This window comes from Schistocerca nitens, chromosome 11 (genome assembly GCF_023898315.1).
Source record: "Schistocerca nitens isolate TAMUIC-IGC-003100 chromosome 11, iqSchNite1.1, whole genome shotgun sequence".
Classification (NCBI taxonomy): domain Eukaryota; kingdom Metazoa; phylum Arthropoda; class Insecta; order Orthoptera; family Acrididae; genus Schistocerca; species Schistocerca nitens.
The window spans coordinates 87045258-87069745 of NC_064624.1; the positions used below are offsets into that span (position 1 = coordinate 87045258).

General features: G+C 40.5%; 1 long non-coding RNA gene across 17 annotated transcripts in view; it reads right to left on the reverse strand.

The window, feature by feature from the left end:
- LOC126212898 (uncharacterized) overlaps positions 1-24488 on the reverse strand; it is a 1289673-nt gene that overhangs the window by 67976 nt on the left and 1197209 nt on the right. For 5 of the 17 annotated variants that reach the window (XR_007540978.1, XR_007540972.1, XR_007540971.1 and 2 more), the window contains exon 3: positions 3425-3493. The exons of 8 other annotated variants lie outside the window; for them this stretch is intronic. This is a non-coding gene — a long non-coding RNA (uncharacterized LOC126212898). Of the gene's footprint in view, positions 1-3424; positions 3494-16478; positions 16548-22914; positions 23042-24488 lie in introns of those variants that run through there. 4 more of the 17 variants (XR_007540965.1, XR_007540963.1, XR_007540964.1 and 1 more) reach the window with 3 other exon arrangements.

The window sequence follows — 24488 nt, forward strand, 5'->3', positions numbered from 1 at the left end:
TCCTTTGCACCAGAGTACGTTACTTAACTCCGAATACTAGACCCAAAGGAACCTGTGCAAATCACTTTTCAGTTGAAGGAAATTTTTATCATAAGCAACAAAAATTGTTGTGACATAAATGTACCAGGGAGTGAGTGTAAGAATTTCGAGATCCGTAAAGCAGCCTCTGCAAGGGGCACCACCATCTCTCTACTTTACATAATATTCTTGCTGCTCATTTCTCCTGAATAAAAACATTATTTATTTTAACAATATTGTGAAAAGCCATACAGAGGACGGACGGACGGACGGACTCTCTCTCTCTCTCTCTCTCTCTCTCTCTCTCTCTCTCTCTCTCTCTCTCTCTCTCTGCCACCTGTGGCCACTGTGGCTGAGCTGAGTCGTATATGCGCCCGACAGGAGCAGCTATCCAGTTGTGATGGTAAGGAGGCGGCATGGGGTGCAGAGTGGGGTGGGGGAAGGTGTCGTGTTGCTTGTGGGAGCTTGTAAGGGGGCAGTGGGGATAGGGTAGGACATTTAGGTGCAGTTGGGAGGTTTGTATGTGTGGGGAGTGGGGGGGTGGGGGGAGGAGGATGGGAGGGGAGGCGATTGGGAAAGGAGGAGAGAAGAAGAGATGGGGAAAAAGACTAGTGACTAATGGGTGTGTTAGTGGAATAGAGGACCGTGTATTGCTGGAGTGAGAGCAGGGAAGGGGATAGGTAAGTGGAGGACAGGGACTAATGAAGGCTGAGGCCAAGGGGGTTACGGTAATATAGGATATATTGCAGGCAGAGTTCCCACCTGCACAGTTCAGAAAAACTGCTTCCACAGGTAGTCCTACCTCTGATGGGGTAGAAGATGTCTGACCGGAGTATGTGGTTGGGAGAATGTAGGAGATAGGTCTTACCTCTAGGTCTATTTCAGGGCACAGTGAGAGGTAGTCAAAACCGTTGCTCCAGTCGTACGTGGTGCCGAGGCACGAGATGAATGCTGCTCTGTAGCCAGATGGTGAGTAAGTAGGAGGTGGTAGATGGCTGGAGAGACAAAGTATGCGAGATCTGCTTCTGTAAAAGGTTGGGACGGTAAATTCGGTCTGCGAAGGTCTCGGTGGGATACTCGGTATATTTGCTCTGGCACTGCTCGTCCCTGCAGATGGGATGACCACGGGTGGTTAGCCTGTACGCGAGCAATTTCTCGGTACAGAATGGGTGGCAGCTGTCAAAGTGGAGGGACTGTCGATGTTTGGAAGGTTTGGTATGGACAGAGGTACTGATGAAGCTACCCTTGAGGTGGAGGTTAGCATTGAGGAAGGTGTTGAGGTTTTGGGGGAATGTGGCTAGGGTGACCTCACCCTCAGTTGAGATCATGAGGGTGTCACCAATGAATCTGAAATGGTGAGCGGTTGGACTCTGGGCAGTTAGAAAATATTGCTCTAGATGGCCCATGAATAGTTTGGCATAGAATGACCCCATGTGGGTGCCCATAGCTATTTATTTTACGTGCTTTCTCCCAGAGGACAACTCCTTATGAACACTATTGGGGGGGGGGGGGTAAGCCAACATCAAACAATGTAAAATTCAGAACGAATGATATATTACGAATAAGTGTGGCTTCAGCTGCCAAAGTCCGCAGTCGTGTGTGTGTGTGTGTGTGTGTGTGTGTGTGTGTGTGTGTGTGTGTGTGTGTGTGTTTCTGACAAAGGCCTTGTAGGTCAAAAGCTTATTTGTGACAGTCTTTTTGTTGTGCCTATCTGCGACTCAGCATCTCCGCTATATGGTGTGTAGCAACTTCCATTTTCATAAAACAAGCCAACAGTTTGTTTTACATTTACACAGTGGAAGATGCTACAAACAGTGTTACCTTTACTGTGCGGCCATTAATGTGTACTTCTGGTGCCACCATGTTTGAGTGCAGTACCCATTTCCAGCATTAAGTGCGGCACTATATACCGTATGGCCTAAACACTTCTTGAAACAGTTCACACATTCTAAGCAGCCACTAATTACACTATAGCTTGGAACATTATGGTGAACTCACTCAATTTGACCTTTCATACAAAATTAGGGTTTCAACACTGCTGTGGTCTTCAGCGCAAAGACTGGTTTGAGGCAGCTCTCCGTGAAGTCTATCTTTGGCAAGCCTCTTTCCTGATCACAGTATAGGTACAACAACCTGCATCCACTTCAGTTTGCTTAGTGTATTCAAACCTTGTTCTTCCTCTACAATTTTAACCCTATCCCCTCCATCACCAAAATGACAATCCCTTGATGCCCCAGCATACATCCTCTTTTAGCCAAGATGTGACATAATTTTCTTTTCTTTCTAATTTGATCCAGAACTACTTCACTAATTATCCACTACCACTTATCTTCAGCAGCCTTCTGTAGTATGACATATCTGAAGCTCTTCTCCTCTTGCCTGAAATGATGACCGTCCAAATTTCTCTTCCATACAAGGCTATACTTCATATAAAGGCGTTCACAAAAGACTCCCAAAGATTTAAATTAATATTCAATATTAAAAATTTCTGTTTTTCAGAAACGATTTGCTCACAACTGTGGCAACGCATTTGATACGCCAAGCTGGTGGAGACCGTTCCTAGGGCGTGCGACATCTCAGTTGCGAGTGGCAGTGGACGGCAAACTGGACGGCAGCGGCTGTGGTGAATTCGACAGTTCCAGACTGGCAATGTCACTGCCTTCTGCAACCATAGCACGAACTTAAATCCTCAGTGTGCAGAGTACTACAGCTTTTCGACTGGCTGCTCGGCCGGGTCACAGAAGTGGAACACAGCCTCAATCGCCTAATGCCAATGCCAACAGCGTGCAGCAAGTGTCGTTTTGGTGCGGCCACTGGCAATGCCCTCTTAACACAATCTACTTGCCCTGTCCGTGATAGGTGCGCTGCAGCAATTTGACTCTTACAGCTGCAGTCTTGTTTCTGTACAAGACATTTCTTTTCGCTCCCTGTATTTTATGCGTGACAACTTAAGAATTCCAAATAGTGCATTCCGAGCAGTGGCAGCAGGAGAAAAATATAAACGTATTAAAATCCGCAGGCTTTTGGAATCAGTGTCTTCTCCTCTCTGGTGCCTAAAGCTCACCAGACCTTTTCCTTCACCCCTCTTTCCATCCCCTTCAACTCTTCTGTCAGAAGAATGAGCCACTGGCTCTGAAAGCTTGCAGATTTCAATATCTTTGTACATTTCCTCCTGCCGTCACTTGGTGAGTAGATTTTTTACCTATTCAATTACATTATATTTTCAAAAATTGATTAATTTTTTTGATATATTAAATAGTGTATTCCATTCCACAGTGTCAGAGATTTAACACATCTATCTAAAATGTATGCTTCAATCTATCTTCTAAGATACATCATGGGTCATTATTGTCTCCACTTAAGCCAATTCATTACCAAATGCAGATGTCTTAATAACAAAACTTACCACATGTTCTTCTTTGAGAAGCACTGGGACAAGTGAGACCAGCACAGGCTCTTCTGCCTTACAATACGCCTGAAAAAAGAATTAAACCTGTATCTCTGTACACTAGATATTAAAAGTGACTAGTTAACATTAACTTTAATCCAAAGAAAAGGGAGCTCAATCACAACTAAAATAAAAAATGCAAAGTTAGGAAACATACGCAACTACACATTGAGCAACACCCTCAGTCCTACCAACGAACAATTGGTACTAACTGTACACAATTTTGACAGGAGAGTGCGTGATCGTGCTGCTAAGTAGACCCCATTTGTGGATGGGCAACCAGTCCAAGTCCACAACAGAGTCATATGAACTTACCCTACATTATGTCTTGTAGCATTACAATGGCTGTCTCTAACAGAATTACTTTCTCTGTGTCAACCAGCTCTGATTCCAGAAGGATCAGCAATGCAGAACCCAAATTTCATTCTTCTCTTATGACATTGTGAGAGCCACAGATTGGGCCAAACAGCTGAACAGATTATTTCTAAACTTTCAAGAAGCATTTGAGTTGGTATGATGGCAATGCTTATGGACAACAGTACAACTGTATGTGATATCAAACAATATTTATGACTTCATTATCCACAATAGGCAGCACGCAAATACGGTCTGTACCTATTAGTATGATACATTATCGTGGTGAAAAGCAAATATCGAATGTAGCCTGCATTACAAAATTTTTGGGAAAGTTCAATTAGACAGTACTTTTAGTTCTATATCTCTCTCTTCCCTTCTTCAAATCCCACATAATTAAGGGTGAACAACCCCCCCCCTCGCCACCCTCCCTCTCCCCCCCCCCCCTCTCTCTCTCTCTCTCACACACACACACACACACACACACACACACATAAACTCACTACTCACACACTTAACTGCACCTATTGACAGTTGTGTTCGATTCTAGTAATCGAGCAATTTACAATTTACATTACATCATTTGAACGATGTGCAAATCATCTTCAAGACTCACTACATTTAACAATAATTTCCTAACAATATGAAATCCCTGTACACAATGGCAACATTTGCAAAGAGCTTCACAGAGCTAGCAAGCTAGCCTACCTGTACACTTATGCACAGTAGGTTGGTTGGTTGTTTCGGGGAAAGAGACCAGACACCGAGGTCATCGGTCTCATCGGATTAGGGAAGGACGGGGAGAGAAGCCGGCTGTGGCCTTTGAAAGGAACTATCCCGGCATTTGCCTGGAGTGATTTAGGGAAATCACGGAAAACGTAAATCAGGATGGCCGGACGCGGGATTGAACTGTCGTGCTCTCGAATGCGAGTCCAGTGTCTAACCACTGCACCACCTCGCTCGGTTGTTGCACAGTAGAATTTTGACTCAATACAATGTGTATTTTCCAATTCACTCACTATCAACTGTAGTAGATAAGAAATTGCATCCACAGGCTTTCTCTGCTACAGCTAAAGGACATTCAATTAATAGGTATCTCATTAGTTCAGAGTGTAGATGAAAGTCAACAGGGGGGGAGGAGAAATCAGTCAATAATCTGCCACAGATTAGAAAACAGATTGGAACACCGTGGTCTGATGAAAGAAAGAGACTTCATTCTGAAAGGATGAAACAAATTTGGGCACAAAGAAAGGCCAACCATCAAACGTGACATTGATGGATTGTACCTCGCGTGGTCCTACTGGGCCCATACGTGAATAATAATAATCTGTCACTTATTATAACTTCATCAATATCAACTGCATGTTGCTGTGGTCTTCATTCAAAAGACTTTTGTTTTACGCTGCAGCCCAATGGTACTGAGTATGTTACACCATGAGTGGTCAAATGTCTGGTATTTTTACCACAACGCATTCATCAAGTGCTATAAAACAAGGAAACCCACCAATAAATTACAACACTCTACCTACTGACCTATACTGAAATATTTGTCGGCCCACAGTGTAATGTACTTCAAAGCTCTTGTGCCATTAGGCGTCATCATCAATAGCAAAAGGCAACAGCAAACATGCACTGTCAAACATAAAACTCTTCCTCGAACATCTCATGTTAGTATGTTATACTCTCAAGGCACAGTTGTTAAACTAAAGCTGCCGCTGTCACCTACCAAAAATAGCACTCGACTGCAAAGCATATGTCAGAGCCCTCAACAATGTTACTTTCTACTGTAAAATTTATGAAAATCAAAAGTTCTAAAAATTCTAAAAACAATTACTACACCTGTGTTTCATTGTGTGCATCCATACGGAAGACAACTGAAAACATTAAACCTAATGCCACTAATTCGAATAAATCTGTTGCCGTTCCCTGAGGAGATATCGCTAAAGTGACACTAGTGTCGTCCAATTTAACACGCAAACTGTGCCTCGAGAGTGTAACCTGCCAATATGAGATGTTCTGAGAAGAGTTTTATGTATGACAATGCACATTTGCTGCTGGATTTTACTGCTGATGATGCCTAATGGCACAGAAGCTTTATGGTATGTTACATTAAAGGGAGATACAAATATTTTTATATGGGTCAGTATGTGTAGTATTGTGATTTCTTAACTGGTTTCCATATCTTATAGCACTCAATAATGAGGTAACATAGTCCCAAACATGTTGCGGTAAAAGTATCACCCATCTGACAACTGGTGGCATAACATCCTCAGTACCGATTCACATGCCTGCTGTACAATGGCTTTGCAACAGATAAGCAGCTTCCCACATCGGTGTATCCCGATCAGACCTCTTCTTCACGCACAACTACCACAATGTATATCTTTTCGGACCTGCTTCCCGTAGTTACACCTAGGTTTCCCTCTACAATTCTTACCCTCCACACTTACTTGCCGAGTGGAACAACACTGCACTGAAAACGGACTACTTCTGTTCTCAGAGAGCTGGCAATGACGTACCACATTTTCCTTTGACACGGTCCACTGCGTGGAGCACCAGAACCGCCCTTCTGAGGCTCAAATCCATTCACAGGACACAACACTAGCACACTCACTCTCCACATTAAAGGGGTAGACACAGCACTGTCCACGTCCTGGTGCAAGCCGGCCTACCTTCCAAAACAGTGCGGCCCTCGTGCAAACTGATGAGCCACCACACTCCTAGATGCGGCAGTCATTTAGCGACACCACTCGACCCACCGTCATCCGGCCACGACAGAAACACACACACACGCCGAGTGAGGTGGCGTAGTGGTTAGGACACTGGACTGGCACTCGGGAGGACGACAGTTCGATCCCACATCCGGCCGTCCCGGTTTAGGTTTTCCGTGATTTCTCTAAATCGTTCCAGGCAAATGCCACGACAGTTCCTCTGAAAGGGCACGGCCGACTTCCCTCCCCGTCCTTCCCTAATCCGATGAGACCGATGACCTCGCTGTTTGGTCTCCTCCCCTAAAACAACAGAAACACATTACAGAAGGAAACTGTGTTTCCATCTCGACCCAGCAGGTATTAATAGCTCAAGTCAGTACAAACTTTTTTACTGTCTAGATCCCGTGCACTATAAAACATTAAAATGTGAAGACTAATTTCAGTTGACCACACAATCTTCAGATCACTCATGGTGAAATATGTATCAGCAGATAACATATTGAAAACCCTGCATCATCTAGAGTATTTACATAATTATAGGATGAGGTTTCTTTCCAAATGTGTCATTCAAAAGCTACAGGGTTGTCTTAAATTGGCTGATTGATCTACTTTTCTGAGGTCACCATTATCACATTGTTTAGTAATGTGCACAGTAGTAGTATTACATTTACAGCGGTCATCATGAAGATGAAGCTTTGTGCAATTTTATTTTAAATAATTCTGAAGGGCAGGGCTCGGCAAATGATCCGTTCTGACAAGCTCGAGAGTTCCCGATACACCGAACTACTCGGTACAGTATCGACGTTACTCGAACGATCACGTGACAGTTTTGTGAAAGACAGGAGGAAATAGAATTAAAGTATATCAACTTACAAGCTTTTGTTGTATTTTAACAGGTTTCCAATAAACATTCTCATACATGTATAAATATTCTATACAAACATTAATGCAATTTTTTAAGTAAAGATAACATTCAAATATAGAAATTTTTGTCCTTCAAAGAACATAAGTTGATTCAGAAACCATATCAAAATTTTATTTGGTTATGAGACACTGTAATGATTTACTAGGTAGATTGCAAATGAGAAATTTGACCACTGTTCATGTATTACAATACCATGTAAAAACATTACCTGATTTTACTCAGCTGTATACCACGTTGGTGAAATTCAGTTGAAACAAGAAAGAAAATTAATATAGAATGACGTGGCTAACAAAGGAAGTAGATCATATTAAACAGACCGTAATTGTCAAAGCAAAAATAAATTACAGTCGCAAGACCTGTTGTGGAGATAGTACCGACAGACGGCAGTAGATCGCGGGATGAGCAAAACTTCGAGAGTGGAACGGAATCTTAAATGCAATCTTTTATTTACATATTAGTTGGCGTTGTTACATATGACCTGCATACTAGCAGATATTGCAGTCTGTTTTTGACAGTTACTCAAGCTTGGAAGGAGAACAGTGACACCAGCTTGGCTGAGAGCTATGACGATTGCATGGAGGGAAGCACTGAGCCCGCAGCAAATTTCATCATGTTGTTATGCATGGTAATCTATACCAAGTACTTTTGCTTTCTACACTGGAGAGCCAAAGAAACTGGTACACCTGCCGAATATTACGTAGGGCCCCTGCGAGCACGCAGAAGTGCCGCAACACGACGTGGCATGGACTCTACTAATGCCTGAAGTAATGCTGGAGGGAACTGACAACAGGAATCCTGAAGGCCTGTCCACAAATCCCTAAGAGTGTGAGGAGATGGAACTCTTGAGAATAGCACGTTGCAAGGCATCCCAGATATGTTCAATAATGATCGGGAGTTTGATGGCCAGCAAAAGTGTTTAAACTCAGAATAGTGTTCCTGGAGCCACTCTGTAGCAATTCTGGGTGTGTGGGGTGTCGCATTGTGCTGCTGTAATTGCCCCGTATTGTCCTATTGGAATTGCCCAAGTCTGTCGGAATGCACAATGAACATGAATGGATGCAGGTGATCAGACAGCATGCTTACGTATGTGTCACCAGTCAGAGTCATATCTAGACTTATCAGGGGTCCCATATCACTCAAACTGCACATGCCCCACACCATTACAGAACCTACACCAGCTTGAACAGTCAACTGCTGGCATGCAGGGTCAATGGATTCATGAGGTTGTCTCCATTACTGTATATAATTTGAAACAAAACTCGTCCGACCAGGCAACATGTTTCCAGTGATCATAAGTCCAATGTTGGCAGTGACCGGGCCCAGGCAAGGCCTAAAGCTTTGTGTCATGCTGTCATCAAGGGTACACGAGTGGGTTTTCGGTTCCGAAATCCCGTATCGATTATGTTTCGCTGAATGGTTCACACACTGACACTTGTTAATAACCCAGTATTGAAATCTGCAGCAATTTGCATAAGGGTTGCAGTTCTGTCACATTGAACAATTGTCTTCAGTTGTCGTCGCTCCCGTTCTCGCAGGACTGTTTTCCAGCCATTGTGATGTCTGAGATTTGCTGTTTTACCAGATCCCCGATAGTCACAGTACACAGTACACTCAGGAAATGGTCGTATAGGAAAATCTGCATTTCATTGCTAGCTCAGGGATGCTGTGTCCCATCACTCATGAACTGGCTGTAGCACCACGTTCAAACTCATTTAAATCTTGGGAACCTACCATTGTAGCAGCAGTAACTGATCTAAGAACTGCCCCAGACATTTGTTGTCTTGTAAAGGCAATGCCGACAGCAGCGCCGTATTCTGCCTGTTTACAAATCTCTGTGTTATAATAAACATGCTTATACCAGTTTCTTCAGCACTTCAGTGTATGAACATCTACTGTGTTTAAACTGCAGTTTGCCCGAATGCATTTGTAGTTGGAATTGAACTGACTTTAAAATTGGACAAATACTCAACAATAGTATTCATTTCTGCACAAGACAATAAAAGCCTAGATCTAGGCAAGTGATTTACTTCTGTGTTTCTTGCTGCAATGTTGTCAACACTCTCTGTGACGCATGACAAGAATTAAAGGGGGTATATCAGGTGGTTCTACACAGAGTGGGGGGAGGCGACATGTTTGGAAGTGAGATTATAACATACTCATTTCAGGATAGAGGTGAAATCTGGTATGTATACAAGAAAAAATAGCTGTGTTCTCAAATTCCAACATAACAACCACCTCAGAAATAGCCACATATTCTGAAGAAACAGCCATATGCTTGTGACAATGAAGGTGTAAATTTCACGGTTGTGCCATTAGGTTGATGATGGCGATGACCCAAGATAGTGGTAGCACACACTACAGGGATTGTAAGCATAAAAGGCAGAAAAGAAAACAGTCCAAAAATTCATGTGAACAATTTCTTGTTGTTTATTTTACTTCTCCAAGTGTTATCAAAATTTAGACAATCAATAAATGGCAAAAGTTTAGAATAGTTATAAGGTTACCTTTTTGGCAGATACTTTATGTCAATAAAACAGTTTGTAATTCTAGTTAATCAGAATCTGTTAAAAATAAATTTCTCTCAAGGAGCCTCTCATTAAAAAAATGAATAAATAAAAAAATTTAAAAAATTGGGCCATTTTATATTCAGGGGCGTCTTACACTCAAGTAAATACAGTATGAAGCTGGCAACGTGCCAGTATGAGTAACACCTTTGCAGCTAATCAAACACTACAATTGGAGATAATAATGTTTTATTAGTCAGCACAGTAATAAGACAAGCAACTGATAGCACACGTAATATCATAGTCCCGCTTGCTATTTTAAGTAACACACATCCATTATCTGCACACACACTGATGCTCGCGCCATGGCAGGTAGCGAGGTACTGACTGCTGAAGCACACCATCTTTCCACCGTCGGTCGTTCGCGACATCGCTGACAGACAGGTGAAGAGTGGTGTAAGCGCTGAGGTAGCTACACGTTTTTATTTGTCGTTGATCACATCCTTAACCTCCTGACGGATCTGTTATTGTGAAAAACGGCAAGTTCCACCACAGTTTGGAGTTGACAAACTGTAGATGAATGAGTTCAAAGGTCAGAGGAGGGCAATGGTGTATGGCCTTGAGTAGGGCTGTCCCTAGTAGAGCACTGTGCTGCTCAAAACCACCTTCAGGTTGATGAAAGCTTACAATTTTTTCAAAACTGCTCTAAAATGCTATTCTTGTGGGTGTGTCATCACTGGATTATATGCATCATAAAAATTTTAAAATATGCATGAAAAATGCTTAAAAATGCACAAAAAGTGCAGAAATCTGCAAGATCAAATAATAAAGAAACGTAAGAGTTACTGCGTGCATTACATCTCAAAGTCGAACCTGCGCATATCAATTACGAGGAAGAGTGCCAGCCATGCCAAACATCGGTACATTTAGAATGTTGATATCACTTTCTGAATAATTTCTGGTAGAGGTTAGGAAGGGGGGGTGGAGGCTTTCTGGGATTATTTTCTAAAAATTTGCAAAATGGGGACTCATACTGTATTTCAAGAGTTGTTCCTTCTTCACTATTGTTGTCGGTAACAAACAGACGCGATGTGAGTTGAGTCATGGCAAAACAATCTATACGTGCAGGACCAACTTCGAGATATACTGCACGCAGGGGGGGCACACTCAAAAACCCAGTAATATTTTATTTAAAAAACAACACACAATCATGAATTTTTTAACATCATTAACTTTTAATTAATACTATTGGACCAAAGCATCATTTACAATTTATTTTACATTTTTCTACTATTGTAAATACATACAAACAAGTACTGTTCCAAAAGTTTGGTGGTAAGATTGTGTCTTCGATCACTCAAAACATTTTTATAAGTAGAAAAGGACCGTTCTACATCAACTGAGGTGACTGGGCAGTATTTGGATTTGGGTGCTATGTTGGCACTTACCGTTTCTGGCAAAAGTTCACCCATCCCATTAATAAAACTATCAATATGGTACAAGGATTCAAAGCCTGGGTTATTGTATAAAATGTTTTCAAACTTTTCTATAAGTTTTCTCGGGAATACCTCTGAAAATGAGCAGTTCACTAGAATAATTTCATTCATTAACTGGATAGATTCATTCAATGCCAAACCTTGAGTTTCAAGCTTTTTAATACTTGCAGGCATATGGGAAAAGTAGTGCTAATCACAGCAATGTCTTTTTCAATACCGGAATCATTAAAAGCTTCCTTGGATTGGCAAACTACCAAAGTCTCTGCACTATTAAAGTCATTTACTACCCCTCTAATGGCCTTGAAATTTTCATTGTAAAATGACATAGCTTCAACCTACGTACCCCAATGAGTTACGACTGGAATAATTTAACGATTATTAAGAATCCGCCTCAATTGCATATAGAAACCGGACGTTGACCTAGGTTTCGGCGCGGATAACTGTGCCTTCTTCGGATCACACTAAAACTACAAACTGTATTAATGCTGGGCAATGCCTATTTACGCAGTTTGTAGTTTTAGTGTGTTCCGAAGAAGGCGTGGTTATCTGCACCGAAACCTAGGCGAACATCCGGTTTCTATTTGCAATCGAGGCGGACTCTTTATAATCATTGCACATTTGGTAGTTTTTCTTTGTAGGCCTTGATGCGAGCCCTTTAGAAACACTTTCTCTGTGGGTGAAATCAGTTTACTTACATTCAGCAAGGCGATGTGCTCAGTGAACAAAGCACATCACACGAATCAAATTACGATAAAATACTCTGAGGGTTTTTCCTGCTTTGATCATATAGGGAGCAGCATTTCAAACACAAACACACTTGCATCTGCAGAAGATTCTGGATATATTTTTCTAATACCCTCAATCACAAATCTAGTGATCGTAGAATGATTTACTTTTTCAAGTTCTTTGCAGACCACTAAATAGGAAGAAGAAGGCTCTTCTTTTAAAACACCAACAATTAAATTGGCAAAGTACAGGCCACAACTGTCTGCAGTTTCGTCAACTGAAATCCAGATCATGTTGCCCTCGAGTTCATTGCGTATTTCTTCCAGAACATTTACGCACATTGTCGGTATGTAATTTTTACACAATGTCGATTCATCTGGTATATTTTGATTTAAGCAATATTTCTTCAGGAAGCCTTAGAGGATAGAGTTTATAAGTTTGTGAGGAGGAATATTGCTTGCAATGAATGCTCTGCACAGATCCATGTTAAACAGACTTTTTTGGTTACCTCTGGACAAGTCCCTGCTACTGCAACTTGCTGTTATCAGAAATTTTTGTCATCACCTTTTCTTCTGCATTCCTGTGATAGGAAGATTTGTCTCGGCATGCTGATCTACTTGAAACTTTTTTTTTTGCACAAAACATTTTTTTCACAGACTTGACAACATAAAATAATTCCGTCATATGTAAATGTTCCGGGACGGTCAGCTATCCACGAAACGACCATTCTTTTTTCGGGTGGTATGGCACACGACACGTTATACACTGCACATCATTAACACGTTCAACTGTGTACAAGTAAGCAGAAAGCTAAACTGAAACAACGGATGTGCGACTAAAAGCTCGCGTAATTTAATTTATTTGTTGCGAACGCATACGGCGGGACAGTGGGGGGGATTAACCGGGGGCCACAGGCGCAGGAGCACTGACTCTGTACGCCTCTTCCTGTTCCTATTCTGTAATGATTTCGCCATGCAGTGGGCTTTCGGTTAGCTATTACACGCAGTTTTAGGTGCGGTGAATGTGTGAGACGTAAAAACTAGATAGAGCTGGAGACTACACGTCTCAATTTTTAAAATATTGTAAACAGAGTGAAATAAGTATCGTCACCAGTTTCTATTAAAATATGCAATAACTGGTGAAAAGGAGCGAAATATGCAAATGCATATGCAGCATGCAAATGCGTATAATACGGTCCCTAGTCTTCACCAAACATCCCTCGGTTGGGATCGCGCCACAGCTTCAGCATACGGTCTATAGAGACTCGTGCATAATGCTCGAGGATGACATCGTTTTGAAATTTTGTCAACATTTAACTCGTAACAAGTATTAAGTTTTATGTCTGTACTTCCTACAAAAAGTACATAAAAATTCTCTAAGTTGACTACGATCTAGACCTCCGTAGTGTTTTTAATTGTCATTACGGCCAGGGTTACATTTTTTCTTCATTTAGACAACATTTTCGCATTAAAATACATTTGCTACTTGAGTACCAGCAAGAACAATGATTTGCACAGTGGAACTGCCAACAGGGTTGGAGCCTGCAAAACCAGCACAGGTCCCATTCGTGTATTGCTGGTGGGAGCTGTCAACTGACAACTAATTTATATACAATAATATAATGTTGTGAAAAAGTTCGCATATTACAAATATGCACCAACGAGAGGCTAAAATGACAATATAACACTCTTCTCTCCCTGCACGAGGATCGCAAATTGTGTGGGCATACGGGATGTGACTACACGATGTATAGAAGTCTGGATCAGTCCCGGGGGAACATTCAGATCGCCGAAGCAGTTAAGGTGAACGCTCGTAACAAGTGGAAAATTTGAGTTTGAGTCTCGGTCCGGCACAAACTTTCGTGTTTAACAAAATGCTGACATCAATGCAGATATGAAATAAGTAGATTTATTTCATAATGTTAATCCACAGCTTTTAGGCATGCTTGTCTGAAGAGCATTATATTGTGACGATGCAGACACTGTATAAACACAGACATTTTATGATATTGCAGTGCCTGTGTTGTTAAAAGTATGATGCAATGTTCCTTTGGACATGCATGCATGCCCAAAAGAACAAGCACTGTGCTGACCACAGCCCACATGGAATACACAAAACATATTTGCAGTTGCAAATACGGACAACCATCAGCTGTATAATGGAATGAAAACAACTAAAATTTGTGCCATACTGGAACTCGAACCTAGGTTTCCTGCTTTACACAAGCGGTCACCTTAACTGTTTCGGCTATCTGTGCACAACTCTTTGCCAGCCCCCAACTTCTATATGTACCCCACGTACTGGAATTTCTCTCTCTCTCTCTCTCTCTCTCTCTCTCTCTCTCTCTCTCTTTTGGCAAAGTTCGCATCTATTTTTGTTGAGATTCATATTTCTTTTAATGATTAGATGCACCTACCTCAAAGGTTGTCACGTGAGTGAAAATAAACAAAGCCTTATTTCTTTGAAACTGACTGCTACAGAAAGGTGCTGATTGGGAACTTTGTGACAGTAATGTTTGATTTTGCAAAAACTTCCAAAACCTTTTTCTTCCAAACTAGCCTATGTTTTCTTCATTTGCCTATATTTAAGAATTTAAAAATGATAGTTCTGTTGAAAAGCCACAGCTTTTTCCTGACAGTGAGCTGAATGCATCTCTAATTTAAGGTGTTTCTGGACATTATCTCTCTTTTCTGCACAATTCGATGATAACAAAATCTACAAACTATTAATTTCTATCTTTTGTGGGCATTCGTAGGTGTGCGACCCATGCTTTACAATGCTACAGACAGAACAGACAAGGCAGTTAGCATAGAAGCAGAACTGAACATATCATAATGCTATGTTAACATTAGGAGAAGAATTTTGGCACATAGTGCAGACACTACAGGCTGTAGTGACAGATGACAACAAGCATAAACAAACTAGAATTTTGACTGCCAGAGGGAAGAAGAGTGGTGTGCAGAAACAAACCCCGCCTCCCTTTCACATGGCGACAGCCAACAGTATTGTCAAAGGGATCACCCATCTCTTCTAACGTTGTAAGGTTCGTAATTGAAATCCGTAACAGATCAGGATTAGTAGCTTCACTTATTTCAAAATCAGAAAACAATAAGCAACACGTGACGCAAAATATCTGGGGGAAAGCTACAGCTCAACTGCTCACTGATGTTAGCGGACTATTGTTAACGACTCAGTGCAGGCCTGATATCTAGCGGTATTCGATACAACCACTGCTCAAAACATACTCCTCCTAATTTGCAACTTTAGAAATGTCCACATTAAACCATATTTTGGGATTTTTTAACAAACAAAGGTACACATTTCTTTGTTATAAAATACTGGGTCCCACAACTGAGTACTACATTGTATTACACAGCACGTATCTTAAATAGACCATTCAACCGCCCACAACTGGCCTGGCATCAGATCATTTAGTGCATTGATGTGTTGTTGCATTTGTACACTTTCATTTTGCAGAAAGGTTCTTATACACATTACCTTTACAAATTGGCCTTCGCCAGAACATGCACAATACCATTAACCAAAAACTGGTTACATTTTCAATATTTTTATGCAGGAATCAAGCTATTTCAAATTATCTCTGATAAAATAGTTCATCTGGATACAATACACTACAAAATAGCATCTAAAACATAATTTTGCATTTTGAAGCAGAAACGTAAATTTTTCCAATCCCTATAAATTAAGTGCAAGAGTGCAGGTTGTGACGCACAGATGACGACATATGGAAGTGTTTCTTGTCATGACTCCTGTACGGATAGCCAAAGTGGTTATGGCGACCTAACACATAAACCGGGAGATCCGGGTTTAAGTCCCAGAGATCCGGGTTTGAGTTCCAGTCCAGCACGAATTTTCTGCCATCTGATTTCTCCTGAAACTGCAGCTATTGCTGGTTGTGTCCTTTTTCCAGTAACTGAGCAACGACAGTCTTTTCATCTATTTACACATCTACAGTACTTCACTTGCCTGTCCCTGAACCACATGCACATCATCAAGTCCCCCAGCATTTAACAATAATTTTCTAGTTATGTGAAATCACTGTACACAACTGTATCATTTGCAAAGAGTCCCTTTGAAATATCTACCTAATCTGTGTGTGTATACACAGTACAATTGTGGCTTATTATAATGCGTATTCTCCAGTTTGACTTTCAACTACAGTATATAAGAAATTTTATGTATATGCGTTTTCTACTACTGGTAAATGAAATACAATTAACAGTTATCTCATTACTTCAGTGTGTAACTGACAGTCAGTATTTCATGAATACTTACACCTTCCTCTTCTTTGAGGAATATCTGGACCGGTGAGAGTGTGGCTGCTTCATCCACTTGGTCATTTATCTGCAAGTGGAAAACAAATTAGTCAATGATCTTCATAAAAAAAACAACACAAGGAACTTTTATACAAATTTTAAACGAAAAATAACCAAATACAGCCCACTGAACTTGGAAACTGAAGACAGAAATGGAAATATGTGCAAACAATTTCCAATATTTCCAAAACCATCTCAACTACGAAGAACACAGAAAAGTGGTCTCGAAGAGCTCGACAACCATCTCTAGCTCCGAACTGTCCATCACTGAGGAATTACAGTCATTTCAAATCTCAAAAACCACAAGGTCTCAGAGAGACCAAATCGAGCTGAACTTTGAGGAAAAAATGTCACAGACGCTCACCACAACTTTTTTGAAGAAATATGAATACATGAAAAACCCCTGATGAATGGAAGACGGCCCTCGTCCACCCACTCCATAAGAAAGTGTCCCAAGCAGATCACAACTATGGAGGAATCTCCCCCTAGACATAACATACAAGATACTCTCCACAGTCTTACTAAACAGAGCAAAATCCCAGTTAGACAATTAACTTGAAGTATATGAAATTGGTTTCAGGAAAGGAAGAGCCTGCCCAAAACAAACCCTAAACCTCAAAAACTTCATGACATACCAAAAATGAAGAGCAAAATGATATGTTATGACTGTCATTGAATTTTTAAAATCATGCAACTCAATACACCAGGAATCCCTTATATATACTAAAAGAATTAGCCCTAGATAACAAAAAATATAAATCCAATCACAGAGACCCTTATCACTACATATTCCAAAGCCAAATTCATGGGAGAACACTAACCCTTTTGAAATAAAAACTGGTATAAGCTAAGGAGATGGAATCCCCCACTGCTAGTTAAGTGCTCCCAAGAAAAACTTGTTGGGCAGACGGGTACACAGAGATAGTGGAATCTGTCTAGGAGCACAAAACAAAAGGCATCAAAGCCAACTATCTAGCCTTTGCAGATGATATAACCCTACTAGCTGAGACCTGGGAAACAGCCAAAGAACAGACCCTTGAACAGAAAAAACAGGTCTCAAAACCCTCAAAAAGACCAATGTAACAACAAACATAAAAACCCACCACAACATTAATAAAGTGGGGCAACAAAAAGTAGAGATAATCAAAGAACTCAAATACCTTGCAGAATCCATCAGCTGGAATGGGCTAGAGAAAAAGGCAATGGAAATTAGAAGTAAAGTTGATCTGGTCTTCTATCTCGCAAAAAACACATACAACAAAAGGTCCCTCTCACAGAATGCAAAAATAAGCATTGTAACAGTGTAGTAGTCAAACCAGAAGCCCTGTATGCAGCTGAAACACTATCACCAACCATGGCCTAGTTGAAAGACTGGAGATAGAAGAAACAAAGATATTAGAAACATTTCTTGACCCCAGAGTTCACAACAATTAATCCGCACCAAAAATGAAACCCTTTACCAAACTACCGAAAAACTCTCAGACACAATTAAGACAAAAAGAATTCATTTTTATGGATGCATCTTCATTCTGAACCAAAATAGATCAACTGAATAAATTATGACTACTTCTGCAGGAAAAAAATGGATTACTGAAATGGAAAAGGACTTCAGATAACTCCAAATCACAAGAGCTATGTTCAAAAATAAAACGGAGAAAAAGAGAGAAGAGGAAAAGAACACAATGGGGGGGAGGGAGGGAGGGAAGGAGAGCGTGGGGGTTCCAAAATCAAATCCAAATGAACATCCACGTCTCTGAAGAAGATAGGAAAGCAAGGTCAAATGAATGAAACAATACTGAGCTGCTAACAGAAAGGCACAAAACATTAAAAAGTGATTAATTTAACATATCGCAAAGTCGGGTGAAAGAAAAATAAAAAGAAGACTCTGCCGTTATTATAATGTGTGGTTTCTAAATTTCCTCAATATTAAGTGTGTTGTTGTTGATGATGTAGCCTTCAGTCCAAAGGTTGGTTTGATGCAAATCTCCATGTTAGTCCATGCTGAGCAAGCCTCTTCATCTATGCACGATACTGCAACCTACATCCATTAGAACCTGCTAGCAGTAGCCAAACCTTGGTCATTATCTCCAATTATTAACCCCCCCCCCCCAGTTACTTTCCCATTACCAAACTGGTGATTGCTCAGTATGAGTATTATTAACCATACCCTTCTTTTAGTGAAACCGAGCCACAAAACTCTTTTTTGGCGAATCTGATTAGTTATTCTATCTACCCACCTGATCTACAGCATCATTCCAGAGCACCACATTTCAAACGTTTCTATTCTCTTCTTGTCTGAATTGTTTATCAACCATGTTTTATTTCAGTACCGGTCTACACACCAGACAAATACCCTCAGAAAGGACTTCCAAACACTTATACTTTTAGTTTGATGTTAACAAATTTCTCTTTTCTCAAAACACTTTTCTTGCTACTAACAGTCTGCATTTTATATTCTCCTTCACTAACCATCATCAGCTTTTTGTTGCCCAGACAGAAAAAAACATTTCATTTCCTAATCTAACTCCCTCAACATCACGATTCATCTACCTTCCACTGACCTTGTTTTACCTTCGATGGTGTTCATCTTACAGCCTCTGTTGAAGACATTACACATCCCACACCACACTGCTCTTCCAACTAATTTGTCGACTCTGAAGAAATTACAGTGTCTTCGGCAAACCTCAGTTTTTATCTCTTCTTCCTGAACTTTAATTTCATTTAAGAATTCCTCCTTGGTTACCTTTACTGCATGCTCTATGTACATATTGAAACACATCGAGGATAGGCTACAACCCTGCCTCACTCCATTACCAACCACTATCTCCCTCTCACGTCGTTCAAGTCTTTGTGACTGCCGTCTGATTTCTGTAATAGTTGCAGTTACCTGTTTGGTCACTATAATTTATCCCTGTTATCTACAGAATTTCTAAGAGTATATTCCAGTCAACATTGTCAAAAGCATTCTCCGAATCTGCAAATGCTATAAATCCAGGTTTCCCTTTCTTTAACCAATCTTCAAATATAAATCACAGGGTCATTTTTTCCTCACATACTGCTACATTTCTCCACAACCTGCACTTACCTTCCCTGGGATCGGTTTCTACCAATTTTTCCATTCTTCTGTAAATTATTTGTGACAATATCATGAATTATTAACCAGAACAAATTTTCACTCTGTAGCGGAGTGTATGCCATTAGGAAACTTCCTGAGCCACAGGCTAAACAATGTCTCTGCAACACCCTTTCTTCCAGAAGTGTTAGTCCCACAGGTTTTGAATGAGAAGTTTGGAACGTAGGAGATATACTGGCAGAAGCTCTGAGAATGGCGAAGATCTCTGGTTTGAGCCCTGGTCCAGTGCACAGTTTTGATCTGCCAGGAAGTTTCATGAGTTATTAAACTGATAGTTTGTCTGTCTCACAGCACATGCAATAATTATATAATGGTTGGCGCTCTCAAACATATCAGTAATACTGGGCCAATGTTGTCTCAGGGTATATACGCTGACAAGGAAGGGGAGGGGGGGGGGATGGATTTTTTCCCAAATTTCCCAGTTAAAAATAAACTTTCCCTGTGTTAAGTGACAATATACTTTTCCTTGGCACTGCCGAACTGACAAATCCTTTGAATTGTAAAGGTATTTTATACAAGCGTAGAACTTCCCGGTACTTCAGCAAAAAATAACTTGTTTTGGAAAAATATTTGATGTGCAGCATCATGTACAGCGCATATTTTCAAATTACAAAAGTATAAATACGAATTCCACCAATTAAAGCATGGTATCTTTCGAAGCACCGAAAACGAGATTGCGATGAGCCATTGCCACCAATCATAGCTCAAGTTACAGTACTCCCCAACCAATGACAGCAGATATTCAGAGCACAGGACTTGTGTTGTAGTCTGCCAATAGCAACATCACTGTTAAGTAGAGTGAATATGCAAATAGGAAAAGTTAATGGTTTAAGTTAACATACATTCAGTATAGCTACATGAAAAGATAAGCTATCACCTACAATATACCAGTCATCAAAAGATCCAAAGCTTTTTGCCTTTTTTTTTTTTTAGGATACGATGGATCCTTTGACAAGGACTGCAACTTTTCCATAGAAAAGCCAATTACATGGAAAATTGCTCAAGATTAGATTTCACCTCGAACTGCTTTTGAAGGATAATTTTACTTTTTGCCACCATTATTGCATAATTTGTAATCTATGACAGAAATAAAACAGATATGAAAAACTAAGCTTGTCCTTTTTTAGTGTGTTACCTTTCAAGATATATCAAACACAAATACACTGATTGGTTGGTTGGTTGGTTGATTAGGGGGAAGGGACCAAACAGCGAGATCATCAGTCCCATCGGATAGGTGAAGGGTGGGGAAGTCGGCCATGTCCTTTTATAAGGAACCATCCCAGCATCTGCCTGAAGCGATTTAGGGAAATCATGGGAAACCTAGCCAATGGCCTTGCTGCAGCCGTAACACCGGTTCTCGTCAGGTCACCGAAGTTAAGCGCTTTCGGGCATGGCTAGTACTCGGATGGGTGACCGTCTGGTCTGCCAAGCCCTGTGGGCAAGCGAGGCGCACTCAGCCCTTGTGAGGCAAACTGAGGAGCTACTTGATTGAGAAGTAGTGGCTTCCATCTCGTAAACTGATATACGGCCGGGAGAGCGGTGTGCTGACCATGTGCCCCTCCATATCCGCATCCAGTGACGCCTGTGGGCTGAGGATGGCACGGCGGCCGTTCGGTACCATTGAGCCTTCCGAGGCCTGTTCGGAGAGGTTTTTTTATGGAAAACCTAAATCAGAATGGCCAGACGCAGGCCTGAACTGTCGTCCTGCCGAATGGGAGACCAGTGTGCTAAACACTGTAAGGTGTTACACGGTCTAATATGCTGGAAATATTTAAATAATGGCATAAATGGCTGGTCTTCTAGATTCAAAATTTTTCTACACGGCTGTCCCTCAAAGTGTTAAGTTTTGAGTGACAGTCAAACACTGTGTGATTTAAGAAATTAATCACAGATTCTCATATGCGACGTAAGTCATCTAGCGTAATAGGAAATTTACTTCGTAAATAACACTTCTCAAACCACCATCCTCAATATTTTCCCATGACCTGTTATAAAAGTAAACTGTTGTGACATCATACTCATTGAAAGCAGTTTGTTGTTACAAAATATAACACAGTTTTCATCCTAAAGCCTTCAACACATTTTGCTGTTGGCAGACACTTGTGTGTGCACTTTGTTTTGTAGTAAATGGTGCACTTTCTTTGCAACTAAAATTTTATTTTGGTGTTATTCTCTCATTTATGTTTTCTTTCTGCAATATTATCCTGCCGTAGTAGGCCAAAGTAAAATTTTTGTTACGAATATCAGTTCTTACTCGTCAAAATTGCAAAAATTTAACTGGAAACTAAAACAATGAAAAATTATCAGAAATCTTAAAGATTCCTGTGTTCTCCACAGATTTCCCAGTTAGCCTGGGGTATATACACCCTGTGTCTATCCAGCAGCCTTGTTTCAACTTCAGTCTTTCACTGTAGCAGATATGATATGAAACTGCATCCATACAGCTTCTCTGCGATAGCTATAAGGAACACAAGTAATATTTATTCCTTGAGAAAAACTTTCAATACCCAATATTGCATAAATTAGTCTTTATTGTGGACAACTGGTTTTGACAGTTCTAACTGTCATCCTCTGGTCTTCAAAAAATGTTTGTTATGAAACATGTTCCACTGTGAGCTTGTACCTTATGCCACACTGTCATTGCACTGCTTAAAATGCAGGCCATTATACATAATTTTGTCAAAAACAAAACCATTTACAGTTAAAAAGTACCTCGTGCACACGAGCACGTTTGCATAAGTAGTGCTCGCAGAGGCTTGTTAATTCTTGAAGCACATGATATACAGCAAAATGCACATCTGTTTATGTTTGCAGAAATGTTCCACACATTGTGGATCCACACCTCAGCCGAAGTATACGGTGCAACTACAGTTTAATGTATATTGTACATTTTAAGACTTAACAAGCCTCTGCGAGTGCTATGTATGTGAACATGCTCGTGTGCACAAGCTGCTTTTTTAACTGTAAATGGTTTTGTTTTTGAAAAACCTATGTATAATGTGCTGGCTTTTATCCATAAACTACAAATTCACAATGGCATATGTTTCATCACAGAAATTTCTTAAGACCAGAAAACGACAGCTCCAACTGTTGAAACCGACTGTCAACAATACAGACTAACTTCTGTGATCTTTGCTAATGAAAGCTTTTTCCCCCTCACGAAACACAGACTGCGTCATCCAAGTTCTCAACATGACAGAATTCAGTCAATATTCACATTACTGCAGTGCATACTCGACAGTCAATGTTTCAGAATACTTACAAACTGCACTTCTTTGACAAATGTCTGGACTGATGGAAGTGGTACAACTTCATCTCATTGGCCAGGTATCTGAAAGCGGAAAAAAAGGTCACTCAATTATCTGTCCTCTTTTCTTTATTTCCTCCTTTTTTTTTCTTTAAATTGGTTTTATTCGTACAGCCATCTTACAAACGGTTTTGTTGTTCTTTTTTTCCCTTTCTTTTTAAAAAAAAAAATCGACATTACACAATATTATAAGGGCATTTAGATATGAAGTTACAAATTCTCATACACAGTGTTCAATGGGTACAGTGGATAAGAATGACTGTTGTTATTGTCAAAAGTATGATCATATGGTGTATAAAGTGAAACTCGAGACTGGATTGAGGACTTTTTGGTAGGGAGAACATAGCGTATGATCTCGGATGGAGAGTCATCGTCAGATGTAAAGTAACTTCGGGTATGCCCCTGGGAAGTTTGTAGGGACCCTTGCTATATGTGTTGTACATTAATGGCCTTTTAGACAATATTAATATAACAATGGAAATAATCAATTATTGATAATACAATGTAATGCCACTGGCTCTGAAAGTTTGCAAAAGTCAAATCCTTTTGTGTGTGTGTTCCCCTGCCGCCGCTTGGTGAGTAGGCAATATTAATAGTAACATCAGACTTTTTGCAGATGCTGCAGTTACCTATGTTGGAGTACTGTCTGAAAGAAGCTGCATAAATATTCAGTGAGATCTTGACGAGATTGCAAAGAGGTGCAAAGATTGGAAACTTGCTTTAAAGGTTCAGAAGTGTAAAATTTTGCACTTCACAAAATGAAAAAAATGTAGAATCCTACGACTATAACATCAGTGAGTCACTGTTGGGAATCAGCCAGCTCATACAAATACCTGGGTGCAACACTTTGTACGGATATGAAATGGAATGATCACAAAGGTTCAGTCACAGGTAAAGCAGATGGCAGGATCCTGGGGAAGTTAATCAGTCTACAAAGGAGATTGCTTGCAAATCACTCGTGCAACTGGTTCTAGAATATTGATCAAGTGTGTGGGCTCCGTACCAGAAAGGACTAACGAGGGATAATGAATGTGTACAGAGAAGGGCAGCACAAATGTTCACAGATTTGTTTAATCCACGGGAGTGTGTCACAGAGATACACAAGGAACTGAAATGGCAGACTCTTGAGGATATACATAAACTATACCAAGAAAATCTATTAAGAATGCTTCAAGAACCAGCTTTAAATGATAACTCTAGGGACATACTACAACCCGCTATGTATTGCTCACACAGGGATCATGAGGATATGATTAGAATAATTACTGCATGCACAGAGGCATTAAAACAGCAATTCTTCCCATGCTGCTTATGTGAATGGAACAGGAAGAAATCCTAATAACTGATACAATGGGACATGCCCTCTGTCATGCACCTCAGAATGGTATGCAGAGTGTAGATGTTGATGACAATTACGACACCCAGTAGTCTGATTGGCAGCATTTAATTGTTGAAATATTCTTCTTATATTGCATAGGTTTCTTCCATCTCATTTTACACTAAAAATCCTGAACTTACACGACTGAATA